General features: G+C 33.9%; 1 protein-coding gene across 1 annotated transcript in view; it reads left to right on the forward strand.

Annotated features, from left to right (window-relative positions):
• Positions 1-14,834, forward strand: part of LOC120626037 — a 111,333-nt gene that overhangs the window by 18,829 nt on the left and 77,670 nt on the right. The window lies entirely within an intron of this gene.

The raw sequence follows: 14,834 nt of genomic DNA on the forward strand, positions 1-14,834 counted from the left end.
TATATTATTTATTCTAATGAGTACGAAGTGGTGATAGCCTCGTGGTTACGGCTTCCTTTAGATTTACACCCGTAATATTTTGGAGTTAGACGCGTTTTTAATTTAAGGAATTAAAATATCAGTAGCTTTACTGGTGGTACTGAGGTAGCGCAGTACAGCGGTAGCGCATAGATAACATTGAAAAATATAACATAAAAACATAAAAGATCATCTACATTCGCAGATCTTTAATAATTGAAATAAGATTGTGCTTTGCGTGAAAACGATCTGAGGCGTCATAACTTTTGCACGCTGATGACTATTTGCGTGTGAATAATTGATGTGTGTCTTTAAGGGTTATTTCATTCTAATATTTATATTATACTAGCTGTTGCCCGCGACTTCGTCTGCGTTTGATTTTGTTTTTAAAGTATTCAGTATCGCTAAGCCTTAAATGAGCATAGTTGTATATATACATATATATATAACATGTGACTGTCAATTAATTATAGACAAATAATTTGCAATAAAATAAAATTGTGACTTTACTTAAAGATTTAAGCTATCCTATCTCTTAAGTTGGACCAGACTGCTCACGGTGTGCCAATTTAATTTAAAATCGGTTCAGTAGTTTAGGAGTCCATCGCGGACAAACATCGTGACAGGAGATTTATATATATTACTAGCTCTTACCCGCGACTTCGTCTGCGTTTGATTTTGTCTTTAAAGTATTCAGTATCGCTAAGCCTTAAATGAGTATAGTAGTATATATATAAAACATGTGACTGTAAATTAATTATAGACAAATAATTTGCAATAAAATAAAATTGCGACTATAATTAAAGATCTATGCTATCCTATCTCTTAAGTTGGACCATACTGCTCACGGTGTGCCAATTTAATTTAAAATCGGTTAAGTAGTTTAGGAGTCCATCGCGGACAAACATCGTGACAGGAGATTTATATATATTAAGATATATAAGATAGTCCAATGAGTATATAGTATGTAGCATTTCTGGGAAAGTAGTGTCGCCTTGTTGCGCTAGCAAAAAAAGTTCATTGATTGTTTTAACAACGACATTAAATATATACTAAATAAATAAATATATACTACGACAATACACACACCGCCATCTAGTCCCAAAGTAAGCGTAGCTTGGGTGATGGGTACTAAGATAACTGATGAATATTTTTATGAATAATATACATAAATACTTATAATATACATATAAACACCCAGACACTGAAATACATTCGTGTTCTTCACACAAACATTTTCCAGTTGTGGGAATCGAACCCACGGCCTTGGACTCAGAAAGCAGGGTCGCTGCCCACTGCGCCAATTGGCCGTCAAATTATCTCATTAACTTTAACAAGTGAGATTACTTGAGACAATATCGAAAATATAACTCGCAGATATTTAAAAATGGAAATAAGATTGTGCTTGGCGTGATAACGATATAAGGCGTCCTAACTTTTGCACACTTATGACCATTTGTTTGTGGATATGTGACTTTAAGGAATTGTTAATTCAGATATCTATGTGTATTATTTATTCTAATTATGGTTACACTTAATAGCTTATTATCTAAAATTTGTTTGTTTGTTTTGTCTGGTGGGAGGCTTCGGTCGTGGCACCCTACCGACAAAGACGTACCGCTAAGCGACTTAGTGCCCCGGTGCTATGTCTATTTATTTATTTATTTCATTAGATATAACAACGATACACTGTATTATCATTAATCATTTTACATTATAGTTTAATGTCCGAGTACAGTTATCACTTACAGGTATACACAACATTGAAGTAAGTCCGGTTAAAAATAATAATAATAATAACAATAATAAACTTTATTTAGGCCAAAAATAGTTTGTACGCAGAGTTCTAGATTAAGTATATAAAAAAAAAAAAAACATTGCGTTTATGATTTATAAAGAAACAATACTTCTTAAAACATAAGATTTGGTTGCTGGTGCCTTCATCAGAATTCACAGTTTTATAAGTACCAGCGACCTTTAAACCAAAAATAATACCTGCTTACATAATAAATGAGGTTAGTAATTGAAAATATATAGGAATGTACAAAATGTTTGTAAGACCAGGTTCCAGTTACGCCAACTCCTGTACTAGTTAAAACTGTATCACAGTGAGTTGCCATTCCTCGTGCCCAAGTACTTACTATAAGTCTATACGTTTTATTCTATATTATGAATAGGTAAACAATATGTGTGCAGTTTTAAGATAATATAATAATAGTAATAGCGGGTAGGTGGCTAAAATCTTATGAGACACGAAAAATAATTAAATTAAGTCAAAAACAAAAATAGTAAGATTAAACAAATGAAAATAATGATTAAAATTAAAATAAAAAAAAAATTTAAAACAATTAAGAAAAAGAATTTGAAAAATATTACTCTAAGTATAATTTCGCCTTAAAGCTAAATAAAGTGTCGTGAAAAATGTCAATGTCAGGGTTTCTATGTCGCGGTAAAGCCAATAAGGGGTATGACTACCATGCTCCCTGGTTAACCCGCTAGCTTAGACTGCATCATCACTTAACACCAGGTGAGATTGCAGTCAAGGGCTAACTTATAGTGGAATTAAAAAATATCTGGGAAACTGGCCTCGTTGCGGTAGTGCAAATATCTGATTGAATTTGTTTAAATAACGAGATTAAGTGTCATTAGTGTGATTACTGGATACTATATCGATAATATAACATGAAAGATGTCAATGGAGATCTATAATAATGGAATTATGATTGTGCTTGGCGTGAAAACGATCTGAGGCGTCATAACTTTTGCACGCTGACGAGTCTGTGTGTGAATAATGGATCTGTGTCTTTAAGGGTTATTTTATTCTGATATTATATTTCTTCTAACGTATGTTCATTACTCTGTAAGAGGTTGGTGGAACTCAAAGCACGTTAAGAATCGTTTCCTCTAAGCCAGTGTTTATTACTTGTATCTACGTATTTTTCACTATACCGTAGGAAATACAGTGTTTATAAACGACTCTAACAATCTAATACACAGGCTTCGTTAAAAAAGAGTCGTACGCCAATTTAAGATTTTTGTAATAATGAATAAGTTTTCCTGTAAGATTTTTTTTTTAAATATTCGCGTATATGCTATTTCAATGCATCAAAATAGAATTTCAATGATATTGGGATTTTTTTAGGTAAATCGAAGGGTGGCAGGAAATTAGTGTTGTCAGGTAAAAATAAAATTAACAACCAAATCCGTCCATAAACTTTGTTTAATAAAAAACTGTGTTTTAAAGTTTTATTAATTGTTAGTGATACTTTTTTATGTATGGTGTCCTAGTAATATACTTAAACATAAATTAGAACTACACACAGACTTAAAATTATTAATATTATTTTTTATTAACTTAATATTATGCGACATAATATTAGGCGACACTCGTAACTCAATTTACCTTATTGCGAGTGTTTAATCACTCCTTTGTGTACAAATCAATAGAGTATCACTGTGTCCATTAGAAGATTCCTGCTGTATACATTTTTATATATGAAATAAATAAATTATTATTATAATAATAAAATAAATTATTATTATTATTATAAAATAAATTATTATTATTATTATAAAATAAATTATTATTATTGTTATAAAATAAATTATTATTATTATTATAAAATAAATTATTATTATTATTTAAAATTTTCCATTTTCATAAAATCTCCCATCTGTATAATATGCAAAAACTTTCGATATCCTATTAGATAGGCCTCCCACTTCCTGCAACTTACACAATAACGCTTGTCTCGTAAATGGGTTACGAAGATTATTATCGCTTTATCAACATTGGAAGGTTGCCAGCCTTAGATTAGGTTAAAGACTATTTCATATTGCATGAGAATTGCCTAGCCATAAAATACGGAAAGTAAATTAATTTTAAACGTTTTAAGCTGGTGCAGCGAAGTTTTGTCTTCCGACGAGTCTTTCTACTTAAAAAAAAAAAAAAAAGAAAGTCAATTAGATACTGCCGTCGAACAGATTTTATGCTATGCTAAGATCCTCAGGTTGTTATTAGGTTGTTTAATGGGTCAAAGGTCTCTTGATTTAAATAAACAATTATTACGAAACAATTGTGACGGCAGATTGGCGCAGTTTGCAGTGATCCTGCTTTCTGAATCCAAGGCCGTGGTTTCGATTCCCACAACTGGAAAATGTTCGTGTGATGAGCATGAATGTTTTTCAGTGTCTGGGTGTTTATATGTATATTCTAAATATTGATGTATATTATTTATAAAAATATTCAACAGTCATCTTAGCACTTATAACTCAAGCTACGCTTACGATGGCGATGTGTGTATTGTCGTAATATATTTATTTAATTATCATTTCCGTCTAAATACAAAACTCTTATTCAATAAACCTAAGAAGCGGTGACAGCCTTGTGGGTAAGACTTCGGTTTCGTAGAGACCGAGTTCGTGCACTGGCACGCACCACTGACTTTTCGGAGCTATGAGCGTTTTTTTTCATTGAAGAAATTTAAATATCACTTCCTTTGAAAGTGAAGGAAAACATTGCGAGGAAGCCTGCGTGCCTGAGAGTTCTCGATAATGTTCCCAACAGCGTTGCGAAGTCTACCAATCCCCACTTGGCCAGCGAGGTAGACCTCCTAACCCCTAGGAGAACCGCTAGGAGGTAGAACGGCCTAAACCCTTCTCATTATAAGAGGAGACCCGTGCCCTTTAGTGGGTAATGGGTTGATGCTTATGAAGAAGAAACCTAACCCCTTCAGAGCCCTGATTCTGTTATAAAATTCCAGATCACTGGCAAAAACTTCATACAATAAAAGACAATATTTACATCACACAGTACCAGACAAATACATATTTGGCTAAGGCCAAAAAAAATAATATAAAAGAGTAAAATCTTAGATGATGACGTTGTAATCAAGTATGAAAGCATTCTGTAACTTAAAATAATAGTGTTATTATTTCTTACAATTTTAAACTAGTTGCCCATTGTCATTTTCGTATGTTTTTCTCTTCAGCAGTGTATTTGTGAAAATGGCATTTGTGCTTTGCAATTTGTGCTTTCTGCACTGATCGAGCTGAAATTTTAGCATAATATATAATCCGCATCAAGGATTGTTTTTATCTATTTTTACATAAGTCACATATCCGCGACCGCGTAACTACAGTTTTTTTTAACGATCGATGTACCAGTGATTGTGCCATCTGCAGAAAGCGAGAAAAACACTCGCTGACATATGTAATGTATTCTTTGTTTTGTATCTCATTTGTCAACCACTCCATAAAAATGTGCCACGGCGTGGCAGGGTACAACTGGTTATATATATATTTTATATTTTAAAAATGAATTTTTCAATTCTTTGCTTAAATTTTTGGCCACACCCTAACTCGTTTTTCTCACTCGTTCGAAGGTTGGCTGGTAGAAATACTTAAGCATTTAGTCCGGCTTTTGTAAACCTTTTTTATTGTTGTGCAATAAAGTGAATAAATTAATGAAATACAAGAACTGCCAAGATCGTTGCCACGAATTGCAGTTACTATTAAGCACTACTATTTGAGTGTCATATAATAACACACTAGTAACTAAATTTATGGCATTAATATTGTGACGGAACAGAGTAAAAAGATAATTTAAAAAAATTACTTTTTTCTGTTGTACTTAAAGATTGTTATGAATAGCACGAAAAAGGTATTCTGTATTCCCCTAATTAATTTACATTTGGATCGTAATTTTATGTGGAGTGTCTCATTTTACAGGTTTGAGTTCATGTTTTTATAACATCCTTAGGACGACCGATTGGCGCAGTGGGCAGCGACCCTGCTTTGTCATAGGCTCGATTCCCACAACTGGAAAAATGTTTGTGTGATGAACATGAATGTTTTCCATTGTGTGGGTGTTTATTACTTTGGGGCTCGATGGCGTTGGGTGTATTATTATTATTAATAATACACCCATCGCCATTTAATAATAATAATAATAATAATAATTATTATAATTAATTCAAAGGTATAAACCCAGTTATTAAAATACGAAGAGATGAATTATTTAGTAATAATAATATTGATAAATTATTAGTATTGTCGTTGTATATATATTAATTAATTTATTTAATTACCCTAACGTAATTTATGGCCTACCAATGCGTTAATTTAAATAATGTGCTAAAACACACCATTTACAGCGCGGTTACTTTAAAATTAATGAATTTCTTAATGACAAGGTTGCTTGAAAGCACGCCACTCGGTTTTCATCTCTCACAAGACAAAATAATAATAATATAAAACTGCTGATATTCTAAAGATCATCTGCAGATTGTTTTACCGGCTTTGTTTTAGGAGGACCTTTCAAAGTTGAAGAGTCACTTTAATCAGACTTGGTGTTTCACAGGTGCTTAAATTAGGGCTACTCGAAATAGGTTTATTTTGAATTTAAGATTTTTAAGACAACAGTTTTGACAGTGTTAATTTTCAAAATCCTATTTACATCCGGCTTCTTGTAACCAAAGTTGAAACTAGTTAACAAAATTATGAATTTATATTCTTTTTGAAGTTCCGCACACAAAATTGATGGGTGTGCAGAGGTTCTAATGTATCTTAAAAAAATTCTCGGTTCACCGCAGTACTACCATTAATCAAAAATGCGCAGAAAAAATTCGCAATTAATTTACTTAGGAAAGAAAAAATTTCCCTCCATTGTGCAAAAAAAAAACTTTTACTTATTTTCGGTTATTATACTGCGCGCACAATCCAAACGGTGTGGAGGTGAAAGTGTCATGCATGAAAAATTTATTCAAGTCCCATCCGTTCTGGACCTTTGTGTTGCTAATTCAATTTTATTATTTTCCATTCTCTCTGTCATTAACTACGCTGTAATATATTTAGCTACTTGTCCCATTTTTTTATTCGGGGAAATCGTTTTTGAATATATAAAATTTTCAATTATTTCCTTAAAATTTTTGACCACACCCTCTCTCGTTTTTCTTAAGGTCGAAGGTTGGCTGGTATAAAATGTCGAGCATTTATTCCGGCTTGTATAAACCTTTTGTTTTTGGTGTGCAATACACTGAATAAATAAATAAAATACAGGAACTGCCAAGATTTGAAGTTTTGCTATGAATTGCAGTTACTCGTACACACTATAACAACATTATTATTTTTATTTATTAGAGAAAATAATTTATTAAATTCGCAACAGAACTTTTCATTGTTCAATTTTTAAAAAAATATATTTCTTCTTAATAAGTATGAGCATTACTTTATTTATAAAGATAATTAAAATCGTGGAAAGAGGCCAGTAAAGCCATGGTTGAAAATCATTTATACTACAAAAAGCATGAATATCGATTCTTTTGGAAGCTTTTTAAAAAAGGAATATTATTTACTGATACTCGGCAGAAAATAAAGCATTCCAATGTAATATAAAGAAAACTGATCAATGATTATGTACAAGTATGAGTTGGCAACTCGTCAGCCTAGCGTCTCTTCAAACAACATTTTTGTCACATGATAAAAAACCCACAGTTCAATACTATAACTTGAGTGGAGTCGAAGTTGAGGTGATATGTATGACAAATGCCATAAGTATCAAACTCAGACATCAATTTGTTACGATACTCGAAAACAAGCAACGTCAACGTCAGATACGTACTAAGGTCCTGTGTATGTTATAAAATAATATAAATTGTTCCAAAGGCTTTAAAATTGCCCCAATAAATCTCCCTCACATTCCAATAATAGTCAACTCAAATAAATCATTTTTTCACCTAAAAGACACGATACTATTAAATTTGCTAAGAAATGTTCCCCACGGAGATAAGATATTATAAATATCTATCACTGACACTTCTATTTTGTTATAAACTCGATTCAATCGTGAGCGAGGCGCGTAAATGATGACAACGCTCCATCATGTCCTCCGATCGTCGTGGAGCTAATCTCACGAGCCATCCAAGCAGTTTTTATAAACATCTACTAGTTTATATAAGCAGTGATGAGTAAAACCCTGTGAATGTCTACCCTAGGGTAAAGCAGGAAGATAGCATAAAATGTTAAACTCCCCCTTCCTATGAAAGTTAATAAAATAATTAGGACATGCAGTGCTTTTGCGCATGTATGGAGTGCACACGACTGGACATAAGCATCGATTATATTATTTTAATTTACAAAATTCCCAGTAAATGTAATAAGAATTTCAGAATGGAATTCCATCCAGTCAATTTTGATGTTGGCGAGGTGCGCGTCGCGTTTAAATTGTAACTGAAGTGACTGATGCTGAATGTCTCTAAAATTATTTTCTTATAGTTAAAATCTCAACTGAAATATTATATTCTGTCACCTAATAGATGCTTAACTATTCAATTTGCTAAATAATGTCCCCCACAAAAATTTATAATAAGGACATGGATCACTGAAGCCACTATAAACCCGATTTACCCGCGAGAGAGCGTGAATGATGACATCGTTCCATCATTTGACGTCATGCTATTGAAACGCAATAAAACTTGTGAGCAAGTCAACATATATTTATAAACAACCATCAGCTGTCCTTTTTTTTTGACGGAGGGGAAATCTTCTTAAAAGATACCCAATTCTGTACGGGAGGATTTGGGTTAACCATCAGCTGTCCTAAGAATCCATTTACATCATATCATTGACCTACTGAACCTTGTTTTCATGTGTACATTGCGCATTACCGGTGTAATTTTAGTTTCAGCTAGCGACTTCTATTTGTAACTTTTTTTACTTAAATCTCTCATTAGGCGATAGAGAGAGCTCTGCTCGGAGTATCTGTGATCAAATCAGAAATGTGGAGATCCGTAGAAGAACCAGATTTACAGACATAGCTCGACGAGTCGCGAAGCTGAAGTGGCAATGGGCGGGGCACATAGTTGACGGCCGACTGGCGCAGTGGGCAGCTACCCTGCTTTCTGAGTCCTAGGCCGTGGGTTCGATTCCCACATCTGGAAAATGTTTGTGTGATGAACATGATTGTTTTTCAGTGTCTGGGTATTTATCTGTATATTATAAGTATTTATATGTATTATATTCATAAAAATATTCAACAGCTATCTTAGTACCCATAACACAAGCTACGCTTACTTTGGGGCTAGATGGTGATGTGTGTATTGCCGTAGTATATTTAGTAAATTAGTATTTAGTTCGGAGGAGGGGTGGACGTTGGGGTCCCAAGGTGCTGGAATAGCAGCCCCGCACTGGTAAGCGCAGCGTTGGTCGACTCCCGATGAGGTGGACGGATCGCAGGTAGCCGCTGGATTCAAGCGGCGGAAAACCGTGGAATTTTGAACCCCCTACAAAAGACACATACGACGTCTATCGGTTGATATGATGATGATGATGAAATATCTTTATTTGTATACCACTACACAGATAGGAAAATAAAGGACGAATAGAGACAAACGCAAAGACGAGTAGAATACAAAAGGCGGCCTTATCGTTTACTACTGATCTCTGCCATGGAACCTTAGGATTAGGACAACAAGAGCGAGAACAAATAGGTGGTGTAAAATTATTATAAACCTTCATTCAAATAACAACATACGAATACATATAAAAAAAAAATATATATATATATATATGAAATAAATTTAAAAATAATAAAGTAATATAAATCGCCTTTGAAAAATTTCAGATGCAAGAAAGAATCTGCGCTTGCAAGCTCTGAATTGTCTAAACTTGTACTAAACTGAATTTCTAAGTGCTACACCGACGTTATTTGTCATACTTTTTTATCCTCACATAACTTACAATCCTCCAATCCTCGAAATATATCATTCTTTGATCTAAAAGACACGTCACTACCCAATTTGCTAAATAATACCCCCACGATGATAGGGTTGTTATTATTGATATCTGTCAATGACACCACTACTTTGCTATAAACCTGGTTCACCTACGAGAGCGCGTGAATGATGACAACGCTCCATCATTTGACGTCCTCCGATCCGCGCAGCTAAACTTGAAGCAAGCCAAGCTGTATTTATAAACGTCTACCAGCTGTCGAAAGCTACCGAAGCTATCAAATATGTAAATTGACTATACAAAGTGAGTTTTAGAGACGGGCATTATTTGCGAGCGATCCTGAACGTTTGAAAGGAATATACGATACTACAATTTCATAGTAATAAAAATTTATTTGCTAGAAAGTTTAGTAAAACATTAAAGTGATATTCGTTTATAAATACAATCAGTTTAGTGGACATTCTATGAATTATGTTATATAAGTGATAGATTAAGCTTGAATGGGCTAATTAATTACATAGATTTACAATGAAAAAAATTAAAATAGAAAGTAAATAAAGGACACCAAGAAACACATACAAGCCTTACTAGTCTTTACTAGTAAATATAAGTGTTTGTTTGTTCGTTTGTCCTTTACGCCCTAACTAAGAAATCAATCAACTTGATTTTAGGTACATTCGAGTAGTTAGTTGATAATTAGTTGAAAGGAGGGAGAGTAATAAAGCCTTCTTTTTATCCAAGAAAAACAAACGATTTTTACGGGATTTGTAAAACAATTTTTTTTTGACAAAAAGGAACTGACTTTTTATAACTAGTAACCAGCAAGACATAAAATTGAATGTAATCTAATATTATAAAGAAGTCTGTGAGTTTGTGAGTTTGTTACACTGTGAATAATCTTAGCCTCATTTTTTATCAAAGGAAAACAAACGATTTCCACGGGATTTTAAAAAGTTCTAACGACTTCATCTTCACTTTTGGGAGTCCGGGTTCGAATCCAAGCCCGCAATTCTTATTACCGTTTGTTTCCTGTAGTAAATTATTTCAGTTGAATATGACATAGATGTGATTTGCTTTCGATAACGCCAAGAGAGGAAAATATTTGAACCCGAATTAAACGAAATAAATTTCCTCGCAGCAATTTATATTTTGGCCTTTGTATAGGCCTCACGCCTGGAATATAAAAAGTGTATTTTCTTTATATTCTGAAACTGGCAGTGACAATGACGTGTCGGGCCAGAGTGTCACGCACGTCACCAGTTGATTTAGTGACGGTTGACACGCCTGTGACATAATTTGATACGGTGTTGAGTCGCCCTTTTTTTAATGTTATATACGGATTCTGTTTGTTGAACATATAATAAATAAATATACTACAATCATAAGCATATATCCATCTAGCCCCAAAGTAAGCGTAGCTTGTGTTATGAGTAGTAAGATGACTGATGAATATTTTTATGATCAATATAGGTAACTAATAGTTTCACACAAACATTATTCCAGTTTTGGAAATCGAACCCACGGCCTTGGACTCAGAAAGCAGGGTCGCTGCCCACTGCGCCCATCGGCCATTATATACATGTTACCTCATACGATATATTTGAAGTTAAAACTTAATTTTTCACAAACAGTTTTTGGTAGGTAAATAATGGGATGGAATATAAAACTTAGAATGTTTTAAATTAGTTTGTATGAAAAAACCAATATGCTACTTTTAATTTAATATTTGTACAGGGTTATGAAATATACTTATGCAGTTTACAACAGTATTCCGTTACACGTTGTTTATTTATAAATACTGTGGTTGTCATGCTATGTTTGAGATAGGGTTTCACCGCAATGGCCAAACCGCAATACTACATCAGCAACAGGTGCTTCTAATATACTGTTAGCAGATATGCGGTATATATGAGCTACGGTATGCATATACTTCATGATGAGCATATTAACGTCCCATCGCTGATTCCCCTCCCCTTCTTGTAGAAGCATCTAGAGCATACACCCACCAAGCTACACTAATGTGGATTGGTGGGCTTTAACTATTGTTAAAACATTAGAAAGACTAACAGCTTGAGGTGCTCTCTGAGGCACGTGGTTGACCCCGCCAATTTAGTCTTCCTTAGTCATTGTTTTTGTTTCTTTTATTAAATATTTTTGCTTGTAGTGTTTTTGTTTGTATCATAATTTATCTATTTTACTTGGACTCTGAAACTCTGCTTTTATTTTTTTGAGGGAGTGACGTCGTATCGGAACGCTAAATCGCTGATGGTAGGGTGGGTGGTAACTAGCCACGGCCGAATTCTCCCACAAACAACAAAACTCTTTTTCAACATTAACATTTTCGAATTTAACATTCATTTTTATATCGTATTTGAGATAATAAAGTAGTCTGTCTGTTGCCAAGCAGAGATGGTTAGCTACTTATTATCTAGCCTATAAGTGCAAAACCCGCCTTTACACACTAACATAATATACTATGTCTTTGTATTACTTATTTGTGTTTTGTTTTATTAAAGTAATTATATACATATATCTACTTCTGTCTTAGTGTCTCTTAATGTATCGTAATACTACTAGCTGGCGTCCGCGTTCTTTGTCCGCGTTTTTTAAGGTTTTTTTTTTACAAACGCTGTTGAAACCGTTTGCTTTCTAGGCATAAAAACATCATAGTATATTTATTTGTTTATTTATTTACATGTCACTTTCCATCCTTTCAACCAACTGTATGCCAATAATCAAGTTGATTGGTTACATAATTAGGGCGTTAAAGACGGACAAACAAACTTACAATTTAACACACTCACTTTTATGATATAAGAAAGGATTGTATTCTAAATAAAGCCTCAGTCCAGTATATTAAGAATGATCAAATTTAGAATTACAAAGCTTTTTTTCGTTTTTCGTGACATCGTTATATAAATAAATATACTCCGACAATGCACATATCCATCCATCCATCTAGTCCCATAATAAACACCCAGACACTGAAAAACATTGATGTTCATCACACAAATATTGTCCAGTTGTGGGAATCGAACCCACGGCCTTGGACTCGGAAAGCAGGGTCGCTGCCCGCTGCGCCAATCGGCCATCAAATATATGGCATTCGTAAAGTACTTACTCATTGCACTTTTATAGCTTCATATGATTATTTTAGCCCAAAAATGAGCTGAATTTTTGCATTCAAATCCTGAATATACCTATTAGGGCGCCGACGTTCGCCCACGTAATGACAGTAGAATAGAAAAGAATAAAACGGAATTAGCAACACAAAGGTCCAGAGCGGACGCGACTTGAATAAATTTCCCGTGCATGACTTTATACCCCTACGCCACGTCTACGAGTTTTGGGGCTCGCGCGCGGAATAATACCAATCGAAACTTTGAGATATTCAAAGTGTTATTTTTTGCAACGAAAACCTTTTCTTATTTGTAAATAATTGAAAATATCTTAAAGCCCGCGGTTACGTACACGGTTTTTTGGTTTTTCATGAATCCTGCGAGAACCGTATATTCATACTATAGGTTAGTCCAGGGCTAGAATTAGGCAATCAATGTAATAGGTTATTTAATGAATCGGTTAGAATTAAATTCGCTATTCATCACCATAATCTATGTAACAACGTGGAGGTTAACTAGTGAAGTAACGCGGATAAGTTAAGTTTAAAAGTTTTGTTAAGTAGTTATCTGAACCAAACTTGTCCCATCAGGAAATTATAAACGCCCACATAAGGTAGCCTCCCGTACATCCTATACATTCATCCTTCTATTCTGATTCTCTCTTCTGTCCTGCGACATATTAATTAAGGTTTAACCTTCTAGTTAAATAGAAAAAGGCGACTTAAGGTGTACTGGTATTTTGAAACCGGCATAATAAACAAAGAAACTTATGAACCCGAGACTTAAAAATACATATTAATTATTTGCATTGGATTTAAACACTAGAAGGAAATATGTAAACTTCGCGGTGATAGCCTTGTGGGTGAGGCTTCAGCTTTCGTTTCGACGAGACCGAGTTTGAGAACGCACTCAACTATTTATATATTTATTTTTATAAATTTAAAATGCATTAAAAAAATTTCGGAACCGACAGGAACATGAACTTGCGACTCTCTGATTATCACGGCCTGAGCGCTTTAAATAAACATTGCGGATTATATTAAAGCTACGGATCTCCTAACGTCGATACCGAATATAGTATATGCCTTTTACAGTAGTCTTAGCGCTTGTACCGCCATCTAGTAGGAAACATTGCAGTTTCGATCTCCTTTTTCAAAGGCCCATAATGAGACAGGCCCAAATATTATAATGAGACAGGTTTGAATCAAGTGATGACATTTCAATTTATAAAAATTGATATTTCCTACAAGTGTAGGTAAAAAATGTAATAAAAATTATAAAAATATTTATATATTATTTATCACAGATAGCAACATATTAAATCAATGATTTATTAGCCTCGCTTATAAACGTTGTATAGCTACGTAGGTTGAACAGTTACGCAGCCATTCGTCTCTTTCAATCTACTGTATATTGTCAATTGAAAAATGAACACACAACATTGTTTAAATACAAATTCGCCAGTTAACATTTATTAGTTAGGCCATAAATAAACACAATGATGAATACACGAGAGTATCGAGCAAAGCATTCGTAGAAGCCACATAATTTCATTCAAGTTAATAGTATTTTGTATATAAAAGCTTTGTCCAATCCCGAGAGTATCTTAGCACAAAATAATCCCAGCATCGAAGTGAGGGCAAATAATACATGAGGACGTTACAAAATTCTATTACAGTTAAGACCTTGGGGACGTACGACGAGGCGAACCTATTGTCTTATTTTAGATAGCTGGGGAACAATGGAGGCTTAAGTTACAGGCAGTACAAGCGATTATGAAAAGTCTCTTTTAATAAAGAAATAGTCACGTAATCTTATAGCTCTTTACCAGTGGCTATGATGGACGAAAACATAATATATTTGACATTGATATGTATTATTATATAGCGGTTAAAGCGCATTGGGCAGGAGCTTGACTTTCATTTAGGGGGCCGCGTTCGAATCCCAGCAAGCACCTCTAACTTT

The sequence above is a fragment of the Pararge aegeria genome, chromosome 8 (genome assembly GCF_905163445.1).
Source record: "Pararge aegeria chromosome 8, ilParAegt1.1, whole genome shotgun sequence".
Classification (NCBI taxonomy): Eukaryota; Metazoa; Arthropoda; class Insecta; order Lepidoptera; family Nymphalidae; genus Pararge; species Pararge aegeria.